The sequence below is a fragment of the Triticum aestivum genome, chromosome 2B (genome assembly GCF_018294505.1).
Source record: "Triticum aestivum cultivar Chinese Spring chromosome 2B, IWGSC CS RefSeq v2.1, whole genome shotgun sequence".
NCBI classification, from domain to species: Eukaryota; Viridiplantae; Streptophyta; class Magnoliopsida; order Poales; family Poaceae; genus Triticum; species Triticum aestivum.
The window spans coordinates 712140745-712149152 of NC_057798.1; positions in this window are offsets into that span (position 1 = coordinate 712140745).

An 8408-nucleotide genomic window follows, 5' to 3' on the forward strand; every position below is an offset into this window, starting at 1 on the left:
ATTCGAGTGCGTTTCTCATTAGGCCTGGCAGCATTTAATTAACATGACTCTGCATGTGCAGCATTTTGGTGGAGGGAGGTGCAGGTGTACGTACGTAGTGTGATGTAGGGTGCAAACAGCCGCCAGCGCAAAACAAAGGGGCGTTTCCCAAAACAAAGCAAAGGATGTGGCTGGATACATATGAATCATCAACTGTAAATGTAGATGATTTTTGTTGTTGCGGTGAAGGGATAAATGTGATGAACGACGAGGATGTATGGGAAGAAAGAGACTAAATGTTTCCAATGCCGCCATAAGCACCAGAACACCGGAACCAAGCAGGTCAAGATATCACGAGCTAGTCGCGACAACACACTTGGAAGTCCACCAAGCTACAAGATCCAAATCTGCCGCTATCATGCACTCCATCTTGCCCCACCTGAGCAACATTGAGGTCCATACCAGATGAATCACCACACCTGCAAGGTCTCCTAGTGCTATGACACAACAGACATTCGGCCGGGTGAGGAATTCCATGCCGATGCAGATGGTCAGCTGTCGAGCAACGGTCGCAGGACAGAAGCCAAGCAAAAAAGCGACATATATATAGGCGGAGCATGGGAGCATCAAATTCAAGGCGGTCACGGGCGAGAAGCCTAGCAAAAAAGCGGCATATACATAGACGGAGCACGGGAGCATCAAATCCAAGGCGGTCACGGGCCAGAAGCCAAGCAAAAAAGCGGCATATATATAGGCGGAGCACGGGAGCACAAAATCCACAACGCCCTGTCCGGCCCCGACGACCAAATGATGGAGTTAGGCACCCCATGCACCTGCTCGCATCGGGGAATTTGAGGATTTGCCACAGGTTTCTTTGCACTTTGAGGATTTGCCGCTGTTTTCTTTGTCATCAATTATTTGCCACAACTTCCCTAGATTCATGATGATTTGCCCCTTAGGCACAGTTTAGAATTATGCGATAAAATCTTTGACCAAACTAGCCCTTAGCCCAAATTAGGCAGCTCGCGTTCGGCCATCCCCGTTTACCTTGTGTGTTTGTGCGTATCCCATTGCTCGCTATGACTTGCAGTCGTGTCTCGCCGTTGGGATGCCTTGTTGTGATCCTACTAGTTGTGCCACTCCTCTCCCCGTGCTGTGCAGCTGCTCGTCGCCGTGCTTCCTCCCGGTCGTCGTTTTGCTGTTCTGCTGCCTCCCCCTATCTCCTCCACGGACGTGCGTCTTGTTGCCGTGCTCTTCCACCTCACGCTCCTCCACGACCGCTTCCAGTCGCATCCTGTGCCCAGTCCCTCCACGTCGACCATATGAGACCCTGGTCGAGGACCTCCACTGGCAGGTCCAGAACAAGCAGTACGATGTCGACGACCTGAAAGAAAAGCCGAGGTCACGACCTGAACCAGCAGCTCGCCAGGCACACGTATCCACTGTCCTCCACCAATACGCTGCTAGCAAATTCTCCTCCCTCCTCTCGCCGTGCTTGGAGGTGGTCATCCTGGAGGTGAGCACCGGACATCGCGCATCCGCAGACACAAGAGAGTTCATGCGTGCCTAGCTCAGTTCAAGGATGTCCAGTGGTCGCATACGCGTTGGTACTATTAGGGAAAACCTTATACACAGAATCTTACCAGTAGCGCGTGTTAAAATGAGGCGCTACTGCTACAGAATCTTAGCAGTAGCGCGTCGGCTAAAACCGCGCTACTGTTACCCCCTTAGCAGTAGCGCGCACGCTACTACTATAATTGCCACACCGTTCCCGACGTGCTAGGTATAGTAGTAGCGCCCTTCTAGAAACGGCGCTATTATTACTACGGATTTTAGCAGCAGCGCGTTTTTCCTCCCCACGCTACTGTTAAAGCTATTTTCACCTAACCCCCGCGCGGCCTGATTCCCTCTCCTCTGCTTCTTCCCCCAATTTCCCACTCTCTCTTCTCCCCCTCGTCGCCTCCGCCTCGCCGCCATCTCCCCCGACCCCGCCTCGCGGCCGTCTCCCCGACCCCGCCTCACCGCTGTCTCCCCCGGCCCCGCCTCACCGCCGTCTCCCTCGACCCGCCTCGCCGCCGTCTTCCCCGACCCCGCCTCGCAGCCGTCTCCCCCGACCCCGCCTCGCCGCGCCTCGGTGCCGCCGTCTCCCCCGACCCCATCTCTCTCCCCGCCCTCTGTAAGCACTCTCCCCTTCCGATCCCTCTTGTTTGCTTAGTATGAACTCTAGCTATTTAGTGCTAGTTAGTATGAACCCTAGGCTATTTTTAGTGCTAGTTAGTTAATTACAATTAGTATTAACCCTATTTAATTAGGGCAGTAGTTCCTAGGTACTAATTAGTTAGTAAGAACTAGGTACTAATTAGCTAGGTACTAGTTTATTTTTATTTATAGTAAGTTTATTTTCAGTAAGAACTAATTGAATTAATAGAACTAGTTAGTAAGAACTTGTTGTTATTTTTTTTAGTTAAAGCAATTTTTCCCGCATCGACGTGGACGATGCCTATCCCGCATCCTCGTCGTCGAGTCGGCGGAGGACGACACCTTCTTGACCAGATGGGTCATGTCCGGGACTGGGCTCCGCCGGGGTGGTACTGGGAGGCACTACCTACCGGGGGCGCAGGTTGGTGAGGAGCCAGCCTGTCGTTGACCCGAACCTTTTTTGGTGGCGGTCGCGTGGGCCAGTGACGGTCCAGAGGCTCGAGGACCCCGCGGAGGTGGTGCGTCACCGTGTCAGTGAGGAGGACGTGCACGTCCGTCGCTACTTGTTTGCGTTGGAGCACATGTTCTCCAATACCTGGCAGGTTCTCTAGGGATCTCACTGGAGCTATGATCCCGTGATGGTTCCTTCTCTGTGGGTGCCCACCGCCCGCGCCGATACCCGTCGTGTGCTAGGGTTTTAGTTGTATTAGTGATGTTATATGTATGAAACTATTCGGATGTATTAGTGATAATATTCGACGATGTACGAACACGCATGAGATGATTTACTTTTCCTTATTCAATGCATGCTAATTTGAGTCCTATAAGATATTTTGAAATGTATATCTTGTGTTGCTCAAATAGGATATGTGCTTGTCCAAGTGGCCGGTCATGTTTGCAGGTTACACCTCCGAGTGGCCTATGTTTTGCCGGAGTGTTGATTCATTTCCGTTCCGGCAAATTTCAGGCGTTCGGTATGTCCTATTTTAGCAAAGGTCATGCCGGATTTTTCCGTAAATTTTGACATGACTTGTGCCAGAATATGTAGGAAATATCGAGTGCCCCGGATTTGTGTGTTGAGTATCCTGATAGTTGTCTTCGATCGATTTTCAATTAATGTTTTAACTATGAACATAGAAATCTGACGACGAAAATGATTTCGGTATTTGCAAATACTGCAAAGACGAACACGGCCTGTGCGACGGAATCTTCCTAGATGATGATAGGCGCTTCAGCATCAAGCTGGACCAGAACTTCGAAGTGGATACAGTAAGTCACAACGACAAGTCTTTTTTCGTAATTAAGCATGACATATGCTTCATTTGCTTCAACTTATAATTTGTTTTTACTATTCTACTAGCGTATCCCCTGCCATGCAAGAGTTTTTGTATTGGATAAGATAGGTTGCAGTCGTACTATGGAGGTAAAGAAATTTTACTTGAAGACCGAGCATGGTTATATTTTCCATGCAAAATTATACAATTCAGACGACTACACCTATTTTGGATGCAAAACCTGGCGAGCACAATGCAAGACTTATGCATTTGAGCCCGATATGATTATCCCCTTTGATATTCGTCCAGAAGATGATATTAAAGGTAATACCGACATCTGGGTCAATGTGCAGACGCCTCCAGCTACACTATTTCTATGATGATAAAATAGCTAGTGTTGGTGGTAATGACTATGATGATTATTATTAGCTAGTGTTAGTGGTGATTAAATAAATATTGTTGGTGATAATGACTATGATGATAATTAAATTGCTTGTGCTGGCGGATTAGATTCAAGTGGAGGCAACATGTGGTGCACATCGAAAGTACTACTAGTCCAAACTAGATCAAGTTTGGATTAGTAGTATACTTTTTACATGTACCACATATTGCCTCCGCTTGAACCTAATCCACCTTCATTTGACACACTGTTATGGACATAATGATGTAAACCTCATAACTGGTATTGTACCAATATTTGTACGATAGAGAGAAAACCGCATAAATACACTAAAAATAAAAAATGAATACTAGTAGCGATGGAGGGAAAACACGCCGCCACTAGTTTCATTACCAGTAGCATGTGGGTGAACAAACGTTGCAGCTATTTATCCTAGCAGTAGCGCGCGCCGGCACGCGTTACTGCTAAGCAATAGCTGTAGCGCCTTATTAGTAGCGCGCCTACCCGCGCTACTAGTGAGTACAAAATCAGCGCTACTGCTAGGGTTATCCCTAGTAGTGTGGGCCTGGGTCGGCCGTGCTGCCATGTAGCTTCTGTCCGCCAGCATGACGATTTTTGGTCGAGATGAAGGCAAGGGAATGAGAACAACACTAGGCCTCATGAGGGGCATGTTAGACACTTTGCTGTGGGTCCATATCGGAAGGGGCAAATCATCAATAATCTGGAAAAGATGTGGCAAATAATCGATGCCAGTTAAAGTGGGGGCAAATCCTCAAAGAGCAAACAAACATGGGAAAATCCTCAAATCCTCCTCTCGCGTTTCCCTAAGGGCGAGAAACTCACCAATCTTCACCACAAGAAAAAGTGAATAAACTCCAGAAAAAAACTTGATAAAGATGCATTTTATCACACCCTCGGCAACTTACAAATAACAATACATAGGGACCAGGGGTAATCGGTTCATTCATCACATATGCGTAGGATATAATAATAATCAAGATCAATAAAATCCTTCCTACATCTTACATGCATAGAAAGGCTGGCCATATATCCATATCATTGTCGAATGAAGTGAATCATCTTCTGATGAAGAGAAAGCAAGTAAGCACCAAACTCATCTTGTCACAACATAATCTCCCACAGTCTGGCGCTTTCTACCCATTTGGCCTAAGTTCCTGCATGGATACATACATATAAGTTGCAATATTTTTTACGTTTAATAAAAATACTCGAGTAAATTAGGTGTGGAAACTAGGCATCAAGCCTGGTAAGCAACAGAAGAAATATAGAGTGAAAAAACCGAGCTCACCGGTTAACAGCACAATGGCAGAGACCATACATATGGTTTATGAGATGAACAATGCTACAAGTACAGAACGTATGACCGTCATATTTGACGCATCTCCCTGCTCTTGGTGACCAAATACTTCTATTGAGGTGATATTGTCCAAGAGCTTTGTAACTTGGAGGGTGATTATGTATGATGGTGTCACCCTCAATGGTAGGCATGGCCTTGATACTGACACTCAGACTCCATCCGATGACACCTCCACTCCTTTCGAAACCCATCAGCAGAACATTGTTCCCGATGCTTGTTAGCGGGATAATTCTTCCTAGGATAAGATCCGCTATTCTATACACTCCCATGAAAGCGACGAGCAGGATCTCCGAATCATATTCTACTAATCCAAAAGGGTTGCGGATCCGGCTTGTGCATACCGGGATAATCTTCAACGACGGAAACAAAGACGAGCTGAACCCCGACGTCTCCTCATGAGGTGCGTCGATCTAGAGAATTTGTACTTCACCGGACATGAAATTCCGCATCATGTAAAGTTTTCCCTGGAATGAGATGTTGGTCTCATATAGGGACGATATGTCGGTCTCATCTGTGGAGAAACTCCAAGATGAGAAACTTCATTGCTTGTCCTTGGTGGTAGCAAAGAGTACGCGATGCGTACTTGAAAGCACCATCATCATCATGGCGACTCCCTTGGAACTAATGCTCAAGGAGGCAGTCGCACTGCCAGGCAACAAACAATAATGTATGGCATTTGGATTTGATCCCAAAGTTATTGTGTGATACTTCCTCCGTTTCAAAATAGATGACTCAACTTTATACTAACTTTAGTATAAAGTTGAGTCATCCATTTTAGAACGGAGGGAGTACGTGATAGGTGGGAATCTCGCAATGTCTCCCATGAAGGGGCGAAGTAGGCAGATTCTGTTGTCCTGATCACCGGATTGCCGTTGCAGGAGGAGAAGGTCATCGACCGGACATATGATGCAATGGTCCTAGAGAAGAGGAACCCAAGGGCGGACAAACACTCCGGTGTCATGGTTGAGGAAACGCTTCCTGCCATCTCATCTCTAGGGTGGATTCCATGGCCCTCGGGCAGCATCATCCATCGACGCGGATGGAAGCGCGGGTTGGTGATGCCATGTCCGAGTGGACAGGTGGTGCTAGAACGCCAATGTGCGCACACGGCGCGGAAACGGACGTAGTCGAGCAAGTCTCCGGCCAGCACCCGCCAGCCGACCAGCTCAACCAAATCAGCGCGGGCAGCTGTAGTGATTGCTGGAGGGCGTTTGCAGTACGCCGAGGGCGAGGAGGACTTCGATCTATCGATCCCATAGACTAACTAATTAAACAGATCGATGGATCAGGTTCTTTCTGTTGCCCTCCGGTAAATCCTCCGTAACAAAATTTTGGAAACCTCCAATCTTTTTCTTTTTCCGGGTGACTTGGAAACCTCCTATCGACTTGGCGACGAACTATAAGGATGGGCTCCTGAGATGCTACTGTTGGGCCTGCCAATGGGGCTAAGATCTGGCATGTCATTCTCTAGTACGTTCGAATGGAAAAAAGATGGTTTCATCCTAAAAAAAGGGGGGGGGGGGGGGGGGGGGGGGGGGGGTGTTCTCCTATGTGGGCAGTGCTAGTTTCTCAAGAAAAAAAAAGTGGCCAGCCAGCCCAATAGTTGGGCCAGTCGCGCCCCAACCGTTCGAATCGAGCATGTATCACCGTTGGATTGGGGCTTCTCATGTCGTTTTCTCTCCCAAAACCAAATCTGACGAAGCCAGCGGGGAAAAGGAGCAGTGGCGTCGCCGGCAGTCGCCATGAACAAGTGAATGACCAACCTTTAAGCACCGCCTCCCACGTTGCCGGTTCACCGTCCGTCACGCCGGTCACTGCCTCCCAAGCCTTTCTCGTCGGCTTCGCACATGCAATACCGTGTGCCCGCAAGTTGTAGTAAAAACAAACGGCGACGGTCGTAACTCCGGCTAACGATGTAGCGCAGCTCTGGTGGCGGAGGTCGTCGGCCGCGGCACCCATGGACAAGCTCGCAATGTACCTTCCTCGGGTGCTGGTCATAGCAAAGCCTCTCGACGGTTGTAGCAAATGCTGACTACGGTTGCAGCAAAATAAATTTGTCGTTGTTCGCCGCCACTCACCGTTGCAATAATTTGGCTCGTTGGTTCCAGCAAATTTGACCCTCGGATCCAGCCAAAAATTCCTTGCCGTTGAGCCATGGCATCTCGCTGCACTGCGACTGTAGCTTGCCGTGATGCCGTTGTAGCAAAACACGATACTGGATGTAGCAGGATGCAACCCTAGTTGTAGCAAAAATTACGATGCTGTTGCGCGATGCAAGCAAAACGAAACGTCGGTTGTAGCTGTGTGTGTGTGGTGGTGGTGCCGTGGTGGTAGGGGGGGGGGGGGGGGGTAGGTAGGAAAACACAACACTGGATGTAGCATGCCATCTGTCAATTGTAGCAGAACATCGCGATGCCCTAGTATTTTGTGATGCTAGTTGTAGCATGTAGCAAAAACCACCGCCACAGGGTGCTAAAAAAGAAAGCCCCGCCCCGTCCTCGCCGTCTGCGGCCACCAAGCTCGCCGTTTTGGCTGTATTCCCCTCCATGAACTCTGTTTGCAGCTAAAATCCATGACGTGTGTTGTGGGCTGCAGGTCTGTTGAAGAAGAAGAGATGGCGTTTTGGGAAAGAAAAGAGAAACACAAAATAAGTTGATGGCAACGGCCGCTGAGCGGATATCGTGGAAGTGCGTGGGGCCATCAGCCACTTGCTCCCCCGTACAAAATCGCTAGCAAGGGCAGACACCGCAGGATATGCGTGTATCCGACGATGCGACCGGCCGAAGCTTCCGTTTTGTATGTTTGTAAGAGCAACTCTAACAGACCCTGTAAAACACGTTTGCGGTTTCACGAAGATCGCGTTTTCGGGTTGAAAACTAGCGCGGCCGAACAGAACCCACATCTATACCTGCATAATTTAAAAAAACACTTTCGCGGGAAAAATTGCACAAACATAGTTCATCACGTACTACATAGTTCATCACATGATCAACAAGCTACAAGTATAGTTATACTACATACTACGTTAAACTAGTACTAGAGGGGTCGGATCTGACGGCGGCGAGGTCGCGGCAAATGGACGACGCCGTGGAGGAGCCGAACGTTCAATCCTCCTCGCCGGAGCTGCACAGATCGACGTACACAACCGTCTGCTCCGCGTGGATGCGGCGCCACTCCT